Raw genomic sequence first — 18,196 nt, 5'->3', positions numbered from 1 at the left:
CGTGTGACTCGGCCTCCCACGGTGCTGGGATTACAGGCCTGAGCCACCACACCTGGCCAAGATTTTCTGTTTTGTTCCTACATAGAAGTGAGGATATGAAATATTTGTCATGCTGTGCCTGGCTTATTTCATTTAATATAGAGACCTGCAATCGCATCCATTTTGTCTGCAGTGAAGAGGATTTTGTTTATTCCTTTTTAAGCTGAATCATACTTCATTGGGTGTGTATACCACAGTTTCTCAATTGAAACAAATTTCTAAAGAGCAAATATTTTTAAAATGTCTCAGAATGTGAAACTTCAGGGATGCTGTGCCCATTTTATTCTTTTCTATTTCACATCTTATGTATATGCAAGTGTATAACAAAACAGCAATCAAAGTGTGTATAAATCTATAATTTCAACAAATGTAAAATGAAAATGCTAAGTGGTGGCTGGGCGCGGTGGCTCATGCCTGTAATCCCAGAACACTGGGAGGTGGAACCGGGCGGATCACCTGAGGTCGGGAGTTCAAGACCAGCCTGACCAATATGGAGAACCACTCTGTGTACTAAAAATACAAAAAAAAAAAAAAAAAAAAAAAAAAATTAGCCGGGTATGGTAGCGCATGCATGTAATCCCAGCTACTTGGAAGGCTGAGACAGGATAATCTCTTGAATACGGGAGGCAGAGGTTGCAGTGAGCCGAGATCGTGCCATTGCACTCCAGCCTGGGCAACAAGAGTGAAACTCTGTCTCAAAAAGAAAAAAGAAAAAAGTAGAAAATGCTAAATGGTAAGAAACAACAGCATAATAAACATTTGTATGGTGTTGATGGACAATGCATTTGAAGATAATATTTGAAGAAATCATATTACAATTAACTTCTGTTCTTACTCATTGGAGCTTGATGCCTCTAAAAACTTCATCATTGCAACCACCTCTGGTGCTTAAAAAAAAAAAAAAATCCACATACTCACACAGGTGCAGGGAAATCAGAATCTCAGGTAATGACACCCAGGCCTCATCATTTGTAAGCTCCCCAGGTGATTTGACTCAAAGCCAAGATTGAGGACAGGTGACATGGATCTCTACACATAACCTGCCTAAATAGATTCTCTAGAAGCAGTTTATAAAGAAATTCCACATGAACTCTGGAAGAGGATATGAATTTGATATAGAGTATGTCTTCACTTAACATCTTTGAAAGTCTCTTGGAAACTTCACCTTGAAGCAAAATTAGGTATAGTGAAACCACTTATTCCTCACCAACATTATAACTACACAACTTTGAACGCACCAATGGTGTTGGAGGACCTGCTGTACATTGTTTCCATAAAGGCAATTTTCAGGGAATTCCAAAATGAAGTGAGGACTTCACGTATATAAAAAGATGGTTGTGATTCCACCTGGATGACAGGGTTATTGCTCAGAAACTAAAGGAGGCCACCTAGGTATAGAGGATTCAGTCATGAGGTTTCTGCTAAACAAAGGATCCCAGAATCCTCACCCATTCCAGTGAAAGGTATAATGAAGAAAACAATATTCACATAGGAAATGCAGAAAGGAATAAAAGCCATCAAGCCACAAAAATAATGTGATTAAGGGGCAGGATTTGCAGATGTAGGGATTTAATATGGTTGCCCTTTCTCACCCACACAAGAAAAAGGATGGAACAGATCATGAGATTCGACTGTTCTGCTGAGCAGCCTCTGCAGGGTGCTTTGAATGTCCCTGTTTCTCAGGCTGTAGATGAAAGGGTTCAGCATGGGGGTGACCACAGTGTACATCACTGACACCACCACACCATTCCTGGGGGGCGGTGACACAGCTGAAGTCAGGTACACGCCAATGCCTGCTCCATAAAATAAGCAAACAAGTGCCAGGTGAGAGCCACAGGTGGAGAAGGCTTTATATTTCCCATCTGATGTTGAAATCCTTAGAATGGAGGGAACAATTTTATAGTAAGACAAAAGGATCCCTGAAATGGGAAGAAAACCAAACATAGTACTATCGAAATATATGAATATGCCATTGATGACGCTGTCAGAACAGGCAAGCTTGAGAAGTTGAGATGGCTCACAGACAAAATTAGAGATTTCCACATTCTTGAAGAAGGTGAATTGTAACACAATCTAACTGTGCAGCTGGGAATCCAACAGGCTAAGGAAAAAGGACACCAAAACTAAGAAGACACGGAGGTGAGGATTCACGATGACTGGGTAGTGTAGAGGGCGACAGATGGCTACAAAGCAGTCATAGGCCATCACAGTCAGAAGCATGTCTTCTATACATGCAAAAAGGACCAAGAAAGACATCCGTGTCAGGCAGCCCACATAAGAGATGACTCTGCTATGCGACTGCATGTCCACAATCATCTTGGGAACCGTGGCCGAAGTGAAACCGATGTCAGCCCAGCACAGGTTGGAGAGGAAGAAGTACATGGGGGTGTGGAGGTGGGAGTCAGAGCTGACAGCCAGGATGCTGAGCAGGTTCCTCAGCACCGTGACCAGACACAGGGACAGCCCAGCGAGGACGGGCTGCAGTTCTGGATCCTCTGAGAGTCCCATGAGGAGGAATTCTCAGACACCTGTGAGATTCCGTGGCTGTGACTTGGACACCTTGGGAAGAAAAGAGGATTGGAAAAATAAAAGATAAAAACCAGCCCTTAATGCTGTGTGTATATTTTGGATGCAAACAATTCACATGGATCATTTTCACACTTGAGGACCATACACCATCAGCAATATTTCTCAGTTGTGACAAACCCAAAAATCTCAGAATTATTACATGATTTACTTTTTTCTTTTCAACTCCTTCTGTACATACTACTTTAGAGAAAATCCACTGAAGAATGTTAGAAGACCAAAACGTCATATATAACAAATCTGTGATCTCAGTAAAATATGGCCTACTCTTTTCAGAAAAAATAAAATGCAGTGAAGATGCTCTTCTCTCTTTAAGAAAAAGATCTCTGCCTAATTGAAAGAAATTAAGAAGCAGTGAAATACACTCTATTTTATTTTGACACCGTGCTACAAATTCCTTTGATGTGGAATATGTAAAAGGATGATACAAGAGCTAGGACCGCATTATGTAAAAATGAAATCGAACCTTAGAGTTCTTAATCGGAAGACCTTTTAACATGCCAGTTACTTTTCATATTTATTATCATCCTTAGGTTTTCTGACATCATTTCTTCATAAAGTACATGCACACTCAAATATGGGAGCTGTGTTTCCAAATGAATTGAATATATAACTCTTGGCTGAGCGCCATGGCTCACACCTGTAATCCCAGCACTTTGGGCGGCCGAGGCCGACGAATCACCTGAGGTCAGGAGTTCCAGACCAGACTGGCCAACGTGGTGAAACCCCGTCTCTAGTGAAAATAAAAAAAAATTAGCCGGGCGTGGTGGCGGGTAACCCTAGCTACTCGGGAGGCTGAAGCAGGAGAATCCCTTAGAACCTGGAAGGCAGAGATTGTACACCCTGTGATATTATTTTGGATATCCTAGGGAGATATTGCTCCTGACATCAGAGTGGGCGTACACCCTGTGATATTGTTTGTAATATCCTAGAAAGATGTTGCTCCTAATATCACAGTGGCTGCACACCCTGTGATATTAATTGTAATATCCTACAGAGATATCACTCTTAATAATACAGTGGGTGTACACCCTGTGATATTTTTCATAATATATTAAGGAGATATGACTCCTGATATCACAGTGAGTGCACACCCTGTTTGTACACCCTGTGATATGATTTGTAACAACTTAGAAAAATATTACAGCTAATATCAAAGTGGGTGTACACCCTGTGATGTTCTTTGTTATCTACTCGGTAGATATTACTCCTAATATCACAGTGAGTGTACAACCTGTGATATTATTTGTAATCACCTAGGGAGATACGATTCCTAATATTACAGTGGGTGTACACTCTGCGATGTTATTTGTAATGTCGTAGGAAGATATTACTCCTAATATCAAAGTGGGTGTACACCATGTGTGTACACTCTGTGATATAATTTGTAATATCCCAGAGAGATATTTCTCCTAATATCACAGTGGGTGTACACTCTGTGATATTATTCGTACTATCCTAGAGAGATATTGCTCCCAGTATCACAGTGGGTGTACACCCTGTGATATTATTCATCATATCCTAGAGACACATTACCTCTAATATCACAGTTTCTGTACACCCTGTGGTATTATTCATAATATCCCAGGGAGATATTATTCCTAACATCACAGTGTGTGTACATCATGGGTGGACGCCCTGTGATGTTTTTCATCATATCCTAGGGGGATATTACCCTTAATGTCACAGTGGGTGTACACCACGTGTGTACACAGTGAGATGTTACTGGCAATATCCTAGGGAGAAATTATGCCTAAAGTTACACTGGGTGTACACCATGTGTTTATGTTCTCTGATGCTATTCATAATATCTTAGAAAGTTATTATTCCTAGTGCCACAGTGGGTGTATACTGTGTGTGTACACTCTGTGATGTTATTGGTATTATCCTAGGGAGATGGTTCTCATAACATCACTGTGGGTGTACATCATGTCTGTATTCCCTGTGGTGTTATTGGTTATGTCCTGGGTTGATATTACTCCTAATATCACCGTGGGTGCACACCATGGGTGTACATTCTGTGATGTTATTCGTAATATCCTAGGGAGATATCACTCCCTGTGTCATAGTGGGTGTACGGCCTTGTGATATTATTGGTAGTATCCTTGGGATGTATTACTCCTGTTATCACAGTGGGTGTGCACCCTGTGATGGTATTTGTCATATCCTAGGGAGATATTACTGTATACCTTGTGATATTATTTGTGACATTTTAGGGAGCTGTTTCTCCTAAAGTCCGAGTGGGTGTACACCCTGTAATATTCTTGCTAATATCACAGTGGGTGTACACCATGAGTGATATTTTTTCTAATATCCAGCGGGGAAGAGGATGATGTTGCTTCCAATATCACAGAAGGTGTACACCCCCCTGTGATACTGTGCCGAATATCCAGGGAAGGAGAGGATGACATTATTCCCAATATCACTGGGGGTGTACCAACTCCCGCCGGGATATTGTTCTTAATTTCTGGAGGTGGAGAGAATGATGTTACTCCCAATATTACAGGGGGTGTACACCACCCCTGTTTGTAAACACTCCCCATGATATTGTTCCAAATGGCCTGTGAAGGAGTAAATATGACTCCCAATATCGCGGGGGGTGTTCAGCCCTGAGGATATTGTTTTCTAGCATCCAGGGAAGGAGAGTATGCTATTACTCCCAATATCGCAGGGGTTGTACACCCTTTCGTGTTTCTGTGCCCAATATCCAGGAAAATAGAGGTTGATATTACTCCCAATATCGAAGTAATTGTACAGCACCCCTGTGATATTCTTCCTAATATCCAGAAAGGAAAAGAATGATGTCACTCCCAACAGCATAGGAAATGTATACCCGCTCTGTGATATCTTTCCCAATATCCAGGTGGGGAGAGGATCATATTACTTCCAATGTCGCAGGGTGTGTACACCCCCTCTGTGATCTCGTTGCTAACATCCAGGTTTGGGGAGGATGACATTACTCCCAATGTCACAGTGGGAGTACACCCCCCCGTGACCTTGTTAGTCATTTCCTGGGTGGAGAGGATGATATTACTCCCAATATCGCAGGGGGTGTACACACCCCTGGGAAAATATTCCTCATATCCAGAGGGAGAGAGGATGATATTACTCCCAGTACCGCAGGGGGTTTACACAGCCCTGTGATACTCTTCCTAATATCCACAGGGAGAGAGGATGATATCACTCCCAATATCGCAGAGGGTGTACACAACCCTGTGATATTGTTCCTAATATCCAGAGTGAAAGAGGATGATATGACTGTCAATATCGCAGAGGGTGTACACCCCTCCGGTCCTATTATTCTGAATACCCTGGGAGGGAGAGGATAAGCTTACATTGAATATCGCAGGGAATGTACACCCTCCCCCTCTGATACCCTTCCTAATGTCCAGGGGAAGAGAGGAAACTTTCATTCCCAATATCACAGAGGGAGTACACCCCACCTGTGATGTTGTTCCCAATATGCAAGGGGGCAGAGGATGATACTACTCTCAATATCGCAGGGCTGTTCACATTCCCAGTGACATTTTTCCTAATATCTAGGGGAGAGAGAATTATATGACAGCAAAGGTCGCAGGGTCTGTACATCCCTTCCTGATATTGTTCCTGATATCCAGGGGGGAAGAGGATGATATCAAATATGAAAGGGGGTGTACACCCCCCACCCCTATGATATTGTTCTTAATATTCGTGAGGGGAGATGATGATATTACTCCAAATATCGCAGGAGTTGCTGACACTTCCCTGCGATATTGTTTCTGATATCTGGGGGGGAGAAAATCATATTACTTCCAATATTGCAGGTGGTATATACCCCACCTGAAATATGGCACCGAATATCCAAAGAGGGAGAGGATGGTATTAATACCAATATCGAAGTGTGTGTACACGCCCCTTGTGATATGGTTTTTAATATCCAGTGGGCGGGAGGATATTAGTCCCCACATCCCAGAGGGTGTACACTACCCCTGTGATATTGTCCCTAACTTCCAGAGGGGAGAGGATGATATCACTCCCAATATCTCAGAAGTTGTACATCCCCCGTGATATTGTTCATCATATCCAGGGAGGCACAGGATGACATTCCATTGAATTTCGCAACAGGCGTACACGTACAGTGTGGTATTGTTCCTAATATCCAAGAAGGGAGAGGATGATATTACTCCCAATAAAACAGTGGGTGTACATTACCCCTGTGTTATTGTCTCTAATATCCGGGGCCAGGGGAGGTGGGGAGAGGATAACATTCCCTCAAATTTAGCAGGTAGTTTGACGCCCCTTGTGGTGTTGTTTTAAATATCCAGCGGGGAAGACAATAGTACTATTTTTGAAAGTCCGATTCATCCATTCCACCTTTCCGGAACTCTGAGGCCGGGAGGTGGCAGGCAGTTTCCGTGTGATCCCCAATACCTTTGCCGTCTTCTGTACCAAGGCCGCCAAAAACGCAGGCCCGTTATCTCAGCCGATCCGTAAGGGCAGTCGAAATCTAGGAATCAGATTTCGAAGAAGCACAGGGGTTATCACGAGCTTTCTCAGTTCGTGTTGGATAGGCCTCCACCCACCCAGAGTAGGTACACCCAAGAACTAGTAAATACTTGTTACCTCCCCACTTTGGCATCCCTGTGAAGTCTACCTGGAGATCTTCAAAGGGGGCTGCTCCATAAGCTTGTATGCCGGGCGGAACGGCTGGACCTTGCCTCGCATCATGCTGTCGGCAGGTAACACACCGCTGCCTCACCATTTTGGCAAGGGCTGACAAATGCGAGATATAGAAATACTGGCCTAACAATTTTTCCAGTGACTCCTGACCTTGATGGGTGGTTTCTTGTACAACTGCAGCTCCTAGCAACTGTGGCGCAGCTACTCTCCCATCTGGTAACCGAATCCATCCTTCCTCCATCACTTGTGCTTCCCTCTACCTGGAGAAAGTCCTTTTCTTCTTTAGAAGAAGTAGGGCCAAGATCAGGTGCTTGAGGGAGCACTGATGCCCGAAAGGGGGCAGATGCTGCTTTTCGAGCCTCTGAGTCAGCGCGGGAATTCCCCAAACCCAGCAAGGTGGAAGCTCGCTGGTGTCCTCTGCAATGCATAACTGCCACCTTGTGGGGTTTCCACACTGCTTCTAATCATTGCGAGATTTCTTGTTGATATTTTCTGTCTTTTCCCCCAGAGTTCAGTAGGCTCTTTTCTTTCTATCACGCTCCATGCCCTTGAAGGGTTAAAAAGACATACCGGGAATCAGTGTAAATGTTGACAGTCTCACCCTCACTGAGTTCTAAGGCCCCAATGAAAGCAATGAGTTCAGCTTTCTGGGCTGCAGTGGCCTGGGGCAACGATCTGGCTTCAACAACAGTGCCCAGGGTGATCACTGCATACCCTGCACCTCTCTCTCCTTGTGGGTTGATGAAGCTGCTCCCGTCCACGTATAGTTCCCAGTCTACTGATGCCCAAGGCTGGCCCCGGAGGTCAGGTCTGCTAGAGTCAATTGAGTCCAACACTTCTACACAATCAGGCTCGACAGGGCTCTCTGATACCGGGAGCAAGGTGGTGGGGTGTAGGGTGTTACAAACTTCAATGGTTATATGGGGATTTTCACAGAGCAAAGTCTGGTACTGGGTGAGTGTGGCATTCGTTAGCCAATGATGTCCTTTAGTATTCATTAAAGTCACCACAGCACGGGGGGCCTTTATGTTCAGGTTTTGCCCAAGAGTCAGCTTATTTGCTTCTTGTACTAGCAGGGCAGTTGCTGCTAAGGCCCTCAAACATGGGGGCCATCCTTTAGAAACCCTGTCTAGTTGTTTAGAGACGTAGGCCACCAGCCTCAGCCAGGGCCCCACAGTTTGGGTTAAAAGTCCAGCTGCCATCTTTTCTGCCAGAAGTTTTTACTTTAACTCATGAAAGACTTGCTACTGTTGGGATCCCCATTCCAAATATTCCTGGTTCCCGCCCCCTTTGTGACCTCATACAAAGGCTTGGCTAATACTGAAAAGTTTGGAATCCACAGTCCACAAAACCCCACAGCTCCTAAGAATTCTCTCACCTGCCTTCTGCCCTTAGGCTCTGCTAGATTGCAAATGACCTACTTTCTTTCTGATCCTGGGCTGCGTTCCCACCCCTGTCAGATAGTAAATCCCAAGTAAGGTACCTGCTTTCAGCAGATCTGAGCTTTCTTCTTGGACACCTAAAACCCACAGTCCTCCAGGTGGGTCCTAAGGATCTTAGGATCCGTGATGGGGGTCCTAAGCCGGGGGGGAAGAGGAGCTGGCTCTCAGTCCCCGCTCTGTGGGGGGTTCCTCCCCCCCCCTGCGATGGGGGTCCTAAGAGCCAGGGGGGAAGAGTGGCTGGCTCTCAGTCCCCGCCTCGCAGGGGGTGCGTCCTCCCCTGTGTTGGGGGTCCTAAGAGCCAGGGGGGGAAGGGAGGCTTGCTCTCACCCCGCGGGTGGTGCCTCCCCCCCTTGCGATGGGGATCCTAAGAGCCAGGCCGGGGGAAGAGGGATTGGTTCTCAGTCCCCACCTCGTGGGGAGTGCCGCCTCCTCCCCCTGCGATGGGGGTCCTAAGTGGCAGGGAGGGAAGAGGGGCTGGCTCTCTTTCCCTGCCTCGCGTGTGGTGCCTCCCCCTCCTACGTTGGTGGTCCTAAGACCCAGGGGGGGAAGAGTGGCTGGCTCTTAATCCCCGCCTCGCGGGGGGTGCCTCCCCCCACTGCGATGGGGGTCCCAAAAGCCGGGGGGGAAGAAGGGCTGGCTCTCAGTCCCTGCCACGCGGGGAGTGTTCCCCCTCCTGCGATGGGGGTCCTAAGAGCCATGGGGGGAAGAGGGGCTGGCTCTCAGTCCCCGCCTCACGGGGGGTGCCTCACCCCCTTGCGATGGGGGTCCTAAGAGCCAGGGGGGATAGAGGCGGAGAGGATGATAATAATTCCAGCATTGCAGGCTGTTCACCCAGCCTGTGAATTTGTTATTAATATCCTGAAAGGGAGAGGATGATATTACTCCCCATAATAGACAGATATGACTCCCCATAATAGAGCACGAGGTGTACACCCACCCTGTGATATTCTTCCCAATATTCAAAGGCCGAGAGATTGATATTACTCCAAATATCGCAGTAAGTATACACCCCTGTGTGAGATGCTCCTTCATAATATTCCAAGGCGGAGGGGGTGATATGACTTCATATATGGCAGAAAGTGGAAACCCCCAGGGATATTGTTCCCACGATCCTGGAGGGAAGAAGATGATATTACTTTCAATATGACAGAAGGTGGACATGCCCTCACTGATATTGTTTCTAATTGCAGCGTGGGAGAGGAGGATATGACACGTGATATCGCAGGGAGTAGAAAAACCCCTGTTATACTGTTCTTAATATTCAGGGAGGAAGAGGATGATATTACTCCCAGTACAGATGGGTGTACATCCGTCTGTGAAACAGTTCATAATCTCCAGAGGGAGAGATTATATTACTCACAATATGGTAAACAGGCTGTGAGTCCACCGCAGATCCTGAGAGCCGGGGGTGGGGTGGGTGTGTGGGGCTGGCTCTCAGTCACCACTGCACGGGGGGCCTTTATGTTCAGGTTTTGCCCAAGAATCAGCTTATTTGCTTCTTGTACTAGCAGGGCAGTTGATGCCAAGGCCCTCAAACAGGGGGGCCATCCTTCAGAAACCCTGTCTAGTTGTTTAGAGACGTAGGCCACTGGCCTCAGCTAGGGCCCCACAGTTTGGGTTAAAAGTCCAGCTGCCATCTTTTCTCTCTGTGACGCATACAATGGAAAAGGCTTTGTCAGATCCGGTAGCCCCAGGGCTGGGGCTGCCAGAAGTTTTTCCTTTAACTGATGAAAGACTTGCTGTTGTTGGGATGCCCATTCCAAAGCTTCCCGGTCCCAGCCCCCTTTGTGACCTCATGCAAAGGCTTGGCTAGTACTGCAAAGTTTGGGATCCACAGTCTACAAAACCCCACAGCTCCTAAGACGTCTCTCGCCTGACTTCTGCTCTTAGACTCCGCTAGATTGCAAATGACCTGCTTTCTTTCTGATCCTGGGCTGTGTTCCGACCCCTGTCGGATAGTAAATCCCAAGTAAGGTACCTGCTGTCGGCAGATCTGAGCTTTCTTCTTGGACGCCTTATACCCACAGTCCTCCAGGTGCCGGTGTAGGGCATCTGTTCCCTTGGGACACCCGACTGCAGTGGGGTGTCCCAGCAGAAGGTCATCAACCTACTGGAGCAACATGCAGCCTAGGTCTCTGGTGGGAAACTTCTGATGGTCTCGAGCCAACGCCTTCCCGAAGATGGTGGGGGAGTTCTTGAACCCTTGGGGAAGCCCGGTCCAAGTGTACTGAGTAGTGACACCTGACTCCGGATCTTCCCACTGAAAGGCAAACAGCTTCTGCCTCTCAGGGGCTAATCTGATAGGAAAGAAAGCATCTTTCAGGTCCAATCAGGTGAACCAGCTCTCCTCAGCTGGCAGCAACCCCAACAATGTGGATGGGTTAGGTACTGTTGGATGTAAAGTCAGTGTAGCTTGATTAAGCAAGCACAAATCCTGTACCGGCCGGTAGTCCTTGGTCCGTGGCTTGGGAACAAGCAGGAGGGGAGTGTTCCATGGAGACTGACAAGGAACAATAATTCCAAAAGTTGTTAGGTGCTTGAGACGGACCTGGATACCTTGAAGAGCTTCTCTGGGGACCGGGTCCTGTTTTTGCCTCACCGGCTGGGCCCCAGTCTTAACTGGCCAATCCCAGAGGGTTGTCTTCCGCCCGTACCCTTGGCCACCGCTTGGCCAGAGCTGGTCTTCTCTCTTGGCCCAGCTCAGTTCAGAAAAGTCTCCATTCCTCCTCTCGGGGGACCATAAGGGTCATAATGACTCCTGTTCTGGGTAACTTTAGCAGTAAAGAGCCGTGCTCTGTCAAAGAGGTAGTGGCTGTCAGCTTGCTGAGCAAGTCCCTTCCCAAAAAGGGCAAGGGACAGTCAGGCATGTACCAAAACTGATGAATGACTTTCTGTCCTCTTACAGTACAAGTCCGAGACAAGCAGAAAGCTTGCTTTGCTGAAACCCCCGTGGCTCCGGTGATGTCAAGAGCCTTTTTGGATAAGGGGGTGACTGGGGCGGTTACTAGCGAATGTTCAGCACCGCTGTCTACAAGAAAATCAATGTCTCTACCCCGACCATCATTCTGACCAGGGGCTCTTTGGGGACACTTGAGCCCGGTCTCCCCTCAGTCCAAGAACCCTTCTGCCAGGTTGAGCCGGGCCCCTTCCTCCTTGTCCGGGGCCTCCTGCTCTGAGTCACCTTGTTTTCTTTTGAGTTGAGGGCATTTGTTCTTCCACTGTCCTATTTCTTTCCAATAAGCACACTGGTTACGCTGCAAACCCTGACAGCCAAGCTGAGTTTCTTTCCCAGGGCCCCCCTTCCCTTGCTTCTTTGGGGGGACCCCTCTGATTGCTGCAGCTAACAAACAGGTCAGCATTTCGCCGGGCCTGACGTTCATTCTCTCCCTGTTTACAAACACCTGCTTAGCTATTTCTCATCATTGTGATGTATTCATCCCTGCAAGCCCAGCCTGCTTCTGCAGTTTTCTTCTAACGTGTTCCGTGCTTTGACGGACTAAAGCCATGTGAATCATGTGCTGATTTTCAGGGTTATCGGGATCAAGGGGAGTATACATACCTTAGGCCTCACACAGTCTCTGGTAGAATTGTGCTGGACTTCTTTTCCCTGAATGACCTCAGAGACCTTGTTAACGTTTGTGGCCTTCTGAGCTCCCGTCTTTAATGCTTCCAAGAGAGCTTCCCTGTCTCGGTTTCGCCTTTGCATATCCTCTCTTTCATGTGGGTCCAACCGGGGGTCGGTTCCTGGTAACTGGGTCCTTCCATACTCTTGGGGGTTTTGATAATCAGCTGGTGCATGTTCCTCTAGCCACTTAGTTGCTGCGTGGAGCCCTGTCCGCCTTTTGCCTTTCATCTCTGTTAAAGAGGAACATGAGCAACCGGTGGCAATCAACCCAGGTGTGGTTGTGGGTCTGGATAACAGTCTGGAGCAAATCAATTAGGGCTTGCGGCTTTTCGCCGTAGGACGGGGTATTGTTTTCCCAGTTGAGAAGGTCAGCAGAGGTGAAGGGCTGGTACACAAAAACACGCCTCTCCACCACCTGACCATCCTCCTTTATCCCAGTATACCGCTGCTCTCTCAGCGGCATTTGGATCCCCGTTTTGCATCGTAAACGAGCTGCCGAGGGAGGGGTGGAATGGCGCAATGTGACTTACTGCAATTAATAATCTCAATTATTAATTGACACTTCTAATTATCAATATTAATAACTGATCATATAATTGTTAAAATCAATACCGATAATAATGATAATTCATATTAAAGAGTTATACTAACGATAACAATAAATGATTAATATTAATGATGCCTGGTATTAATAAGTGATATTGATCTTATTCATTAGAAAACAGTAGTATTAGCTCATAATAATTAATATTAATATTAATAATCTGAACACTATTGGCAATGATTTCTTAATATTAATATTAATATTGGTAATACATATTCATGTTTATATTAAATGAGGAAGAATTAATATGAATATTATGCCTAATACCTCAGTGGGTGTACACCCACCTGTGATATTGTTCCTAATGTCCAGAGAGGGAGAGAGCATGATATTACGTTCAATATCGCAGCAGGTGTACACCCACCCCGTGATATTGATCCGAATATCATCTCCAGAGGATGGCGTATGACGTTACTCCCAAGATAGCAGTGGGTGTGCATCCACCTGGTGATATTCCTCCTCATATTCCCGGAAGAAGAGAATGCTATTATTCCCAGGATCACAGGAAGTGTACACCCCTTCTGTGACATTCTTCCTAATATCTGGAGGGGGAGAGGGTGATATTACCCCCAATATCGCAGGCTGTGTACACCCACCCTCTGATATTGTTCCTAGTATTCAGGAAGGGAGAGGACGATATGACTCCCCAAACAGCAGGAGGTGTACACCCATCCTGGGATATTCTTCCTAATATCCATGGAGAGGAGAGGCTGATAAGACTCCCAATATGGCAGGGGGTGTACATCCAGTCTGTGATATTGTTCTTAATATTCAAAGGCGGAGAGGTTGATATTACTCCCAATATCACAGAAAGTGTACAAACCCGTGTAATATTGTTCCTACTATCCAGAAGAAGAGAAGATGATATTACCCCCATGTCGCAGGAGGTGTACACCCACACTGTGATATTTTTTGTAATGTGCAGGGCGGGGGAGGATAATATTCTTAATCGCACAGGGTGTGTACAGCCCCCCTGTGATATGGTCCTTAATATTCCAAGGGGGAGAGGATGACCCTACTCCCAATAGTGCAGAAAGTGTACACCACCCCAGGGGTATTGTTCCCATGATCCAGGAGAGAAGAGGATGATGTTACTTTCAATATCGCATGGGGTGGACATGCCCCCAGTGATACTGTTCCTAATTTCAACGTGGGAGAGGACGATACTACACCCAATGCTGCTGGGGGTGGAAACACTCCCGTGATATTGTTCTTAATATCCAGGGGCAAGAGGATGCTATTACTGCAAAGAGTACAGAGGATGTACACCCGTCTATAATATAGTTGGTGATTTCCAGAGGCTGAGAAGATATTACTGACAATCCCATCAACATGCTGTGTGACCACCGTGGATCGTAATATCCGGGGGGGAGAGGGGGGTGATATTACTCCCGGATTTTTCCTAGGATCTTTTGTCTACTACCACCCTTGTTTCACACCCTGGGACATTATTTTCCATATTCTAGCAACATGCCGCTACTAAAGTCACTGGGGTATACACCCTGCGATATTATTCGTAATATTGTAGGGGAATGTTATTCATGTTGTCACAGGACTCTACACACTTGAGATGTTATTCACAGTATCCTAGCGGGACATTAATAATAATATCACAATGTGTGTACACCTTGTGGTCTTATTCTCCTAAGGGGAGGTTACTTTTATTGTCACACGGGGCAGGTTCCGTTTGATATTATTCATAATATCCTAGAGGGATGTCACCTCTTATGTCACAGGGTTTGTACACCTTGTCAAATTACTCGTATGATCCTTGTAAGATGTGACTCCTCGTATCACAGAGGGTGTACACTCTGTGATATTATCGTCATATTCTAGGGAAATGTGACTCTTAATGTCACAGAGGTTGTACACCTTGTGAAATTATTCGTTAAAATTTTGTGGGATGTTACCCCTAATGTCACACGGGGTGGACACACAGTGATGTTACGTGCAATATTCTATAGAAATGTTACTCGTAATTCACAGGTCCTGTACACCCTTTAATATTCTTCATAATATTCCAGGAAAACGTTACTGCTAATGTCACAGGACGTGTAGACCCTGTCATCAAATTCGTAATATCCTAGCGGGACTTCACTAGTCATTTCACAATGCGTGTACACCCTTTGATATTATTCGTGTTGTCCTGAAGAGATGTTACTACTGATGTCCCAATGCAGGTACATTCTCTGACATTATTCATTATATCCTCAGGGGATGTTACTTCTAATGTCACACGGGGTGTACACAGAGTCACACAGTGATAGGAGTTGTAATATTCTACAGACATGTTACTCATAAATCACCAGGACTCTACATCCTGGGATATTATTCATAATATTCTAGGGGAATGTTGCTACTATTGTCACGGGGATGTATACCCTGTGATATGAATCGTCATATCCTGGTGGGATGTTACTACTAATGTCACAATGCCTGTACACCCTGTGATATTGTTTGTGATATCCTAAAGAGATGTTACTAGGAAGGTCACAATGCATGTACGCCCTCTGATATGATTCGTTATATCCTCGGGGGTGTTACTGCTAATGTCACACGGGGTGTACTCCCTGTCATATTAGTCGTAATATCCAAGGGGGATGTTATTTTTAATGTCACCGGGGGTGTATGACATACGCATTCAATGCCTGTGATACTATTCCTAATATCCTAGGGGCATGCTCTCCCTAATGTCACATGGGGTGTACACCATGTATGGACACGTGCTGTGATATTATTGGTAATATCCAAGGGGAATGTTACTCCTGATGACACAGGTGGTGTACATCATGTGTGTACACCGCCTGTGTTATTATTCATAATATCCTAGGGGGATGTTTCTTTGAATGTCACAGAGTGTACAAAATGTCACAGAAGGTGTACACCTTGTGACGTGATCTGTAAGGTTGGCAGAGGTGAAAGGCTGGTACACAAAAACACCCCTCTCCGCCACATGACCATCCTCATATATCCCAGTATACCGCTGCTCTCTCGGGGGCAGTTGTATCCTCATTTTGGGTCATAAACGAGCTGCCAAGGGAGGGGTTTCTTCCGAGTCTTCACCTCCTCTCTTGTCTACTCTGGGGGGCCTAGGGATATGCTTGTCTTGCGGAGGTGCAAGCACTGTGGACTCAAGAGTGGGAAGCCTCTTTCCCTGGTAAGGGGAGGGCATCAAAACCAAGAAATTAATGCCAGGACAACACTATTCAGTAAACTACAGAATGTGTTCAGATGTCACCAGTTTTTCCACTCATGTCCTTCTTCTTTCCCCAAATCCCACATTACACTGAGTCCCATGTCCCCCTGTTCTCCTCCGATCTATGACAGTTCCTCAACCTGTACTTGTCCTTTTATGACCCTGAGAGTCTTGAAGAGTACAGGTCAGGCATTTGATAGAATGTCCCTTAGTTTGGGTTTGTCATGTTTTCTCATGCCTTGATAGATTGAGATTATGGATCTTGGGGAAGAATGCCATGGTGGTGATGTGCTCTTCTCTGCTCAAAATACTGCGGGTATGTGCTATTGGCACATCTGTTGCTGGTGATGTTAGCCTTAATCATGTGATTGGATGGCATCTGCTTTCCCCACTCAAAGTTGCTATTTTCCCTTTTGTAAATAATACATATTTTGGGGAAAGCTCTTTCTTCTTATCTCTTTTCTTCTTAGTATCCTATATCTTGTCAAACTTTTGTCCACTAATTATAGTATTCTTTGGTGAATCTTGCAGCAATTATTGCTGTACTGCTCTGATAAAGTTTGTCTACTTTCCTTATTCTGTCTCTATTTGTTAACGGGAATTCTTCTGTTCTCCCTTACTTGTTATTTATTCAATCACTTTTTTATGTTAGCATTGACTTATGGTTATTTTATTCTTTGGGTTATAAAAAATGTTTTTGTTACTTATTTTGTTGCTCAGTTTTGTTCCAACTTTGGCCACTGGGAGCTCTTTTAGGTTGGCTCCTGTGTCCTTTTACATGATGTATTCCTTTTATAGTTTAAAAAATACAACAGAGTCCAAATAATTAAAATTGTTGTCCACCGCTTTTTATTTTGTTGTTTCATTTGAATGAGAGAGTATGCTGAGACTAGCCAAGGAGCAAGTGGGATTCATTTGGGGTACACAAACAAATCTTTAAAAGATTTCCTTCCTTCCTATCTCCCTCCCTCCCTCCCTTCCTTTTTCCCTTTCTTCTTTCCTCTCTTCCTTCCCTTCCGCCCTTTCCTTCCCTCCCTCCCTCCCACTCTCTTTCTCTCTCTGTATGCACAATTCTTTTTGGCATATGAGGCTGAATGGTTGTAAAATGTAGAATCAGGAATCTACCTAGGTTGTGAAAATAACATGAATAACATGTGAAACTGTTTCTTTTTTTTTCGATCACAAAGAATAACAAGAACTTCATATTGTTAAAGAGACTCATGAAATCCCTGAACTTGAGTGCTGCCCAAACTTCACTTGGGGAGAAAATTACAAATAAATTCCAGAATATTGATTTGTCTGATTTTTCAGTGAAAGGCTGAAAAGATGCCTAAGGTTAATTCATCCCTAATAAAGGAAAATTGTACTCACTGCTTGTTTAGGCATGCTGCCGTGAAAAAGAAACTGTTCCTAAGCCCTGGAGAGCACTCCTTAAGTTGATGATGTCTTTGAAGCATAGTTGAAATTCTTTGAAGTAATGAGATTAATGAGGAAAAAAAAGAGAAATAATGGATGTCTGCTGATGCTATTTCATTAATGTTAGATTTGCAGTAAACATTTAAGACAATAGTCCAAGAGAGATGAATCATTTTATGATGTCACATTGCTGCCAAGCATTGCAGTGAAAAACTCCATAAGAGCATCTCAGCCTAGCTATCCAGATAGCCAACCTGTGAAAAATAGTGTCTTAAAATATCAGCCTGTTTGCCTTTTTTGTGTGTGAAGATTTGAATGCTGATCTTAGAATACTCAGGTTCATTTCTTGCTACAGGGAAATTAACCTGGCTGGAATTAATGAAGGCCACAGTTGTTGTGTTTGTGGAATACCCAGGGAAAGAGCTTTACAAGTTTTTAATAATGTTAACTCTCCATATAGCTGGGTGTAGCAGATTCTCTCAGTGCTTCACCTGGAGACCCTGGGTCTTTTAATTAGTTAATTTAATTTTTTTTAAAAATTGAAAATTAATTTCTGTAAGGAGATGGGGTCTTGTTATGTTGCCCAGGCTGGAGTGAAAGCCTGGGTCTTTTTACTGGTTGGATGCTTT

General features: G+C 45.2%; 1 protein-coding gene, 1 long non-coding RNA gene and 1 pseudogene across 10 annotated transcripts in view; 1 reads left to right on the top strand and 2 right to left on the bottom strand.

Annotated features, from left to right (window-relative positions):
• Nucleotides 1–1,530: 1,530 nt before the first annotated feature.
• On the bottom strand, nt 1,531–2,574 carry LOC100612244 (olfactory receptor 7E24-like; annotated as a pseudogene).
• Nucleotides 2,575–2,981: 407 nt separating this feature from the next.
• On the bottom strand, nt 2,982–12,112 carry LOC134809536 (uncharacterized). 7 transcript variants are annotated; one of them, XR_010155491.1, is made up of 4 exons: nt 10,705–11,474; nt 9,664–9,838; nt 7,259–7,831; nt 6,522–7,111 (listed from the first exon to the last, which is right to left on the bottom strand). It is a non-coding gene; the product is annotated as an uncharacterized LOC134809536 (long non-coding RNA). The 7 variants fall into 7 exon arrangements; XR_010155490.1 differs by having other exon boundaries at nt 6,523–7,111; nt 7,228–7,831; nt 10,705–12,082; XR_010155494.1 differs by having other exon boundaries at nt 6,810–7,111; nt 7,228–7,831; nt 10,087–11,428.
• The window catches only part of SSUH2 (ssu-2 homolog), a 58,531-nt gene continuing 48,959 nt past the window's right edge, over nt 8,625–18,196 (top strand). The window contains exon 1 of one of the 3 annotated variants that reach the window (XM_054680364.2): nt 8,625–8,824. The gene's annotated coding sequence lies outside the window, so the exon portion shown is untranslated. The remainder of the gene's footprint in view (nt 8,825–18,196) is intronic. The other 2 variants (XM_063806591.1, XM_063806593.1) reach the window with 2 other exon arrangements.

Source organism: Pan troglodytes, chromosome 2 (genome assembly GCF_028858775.2).
Source record: "Pan troglodytes isolate AG18354 chromosome 2, NHGRI_mPanTro3-v2.0_pri, whole genome shotgun sequence".
Lineage (NCBI taxonomy): Eukaryota > Metazoa > Chordata > Mammalia > Primates > Hominidae > Pan > Pan troglodytes.
This window is presented reverse-complemented; position numbering and strand designations above follow the sequence as displayed.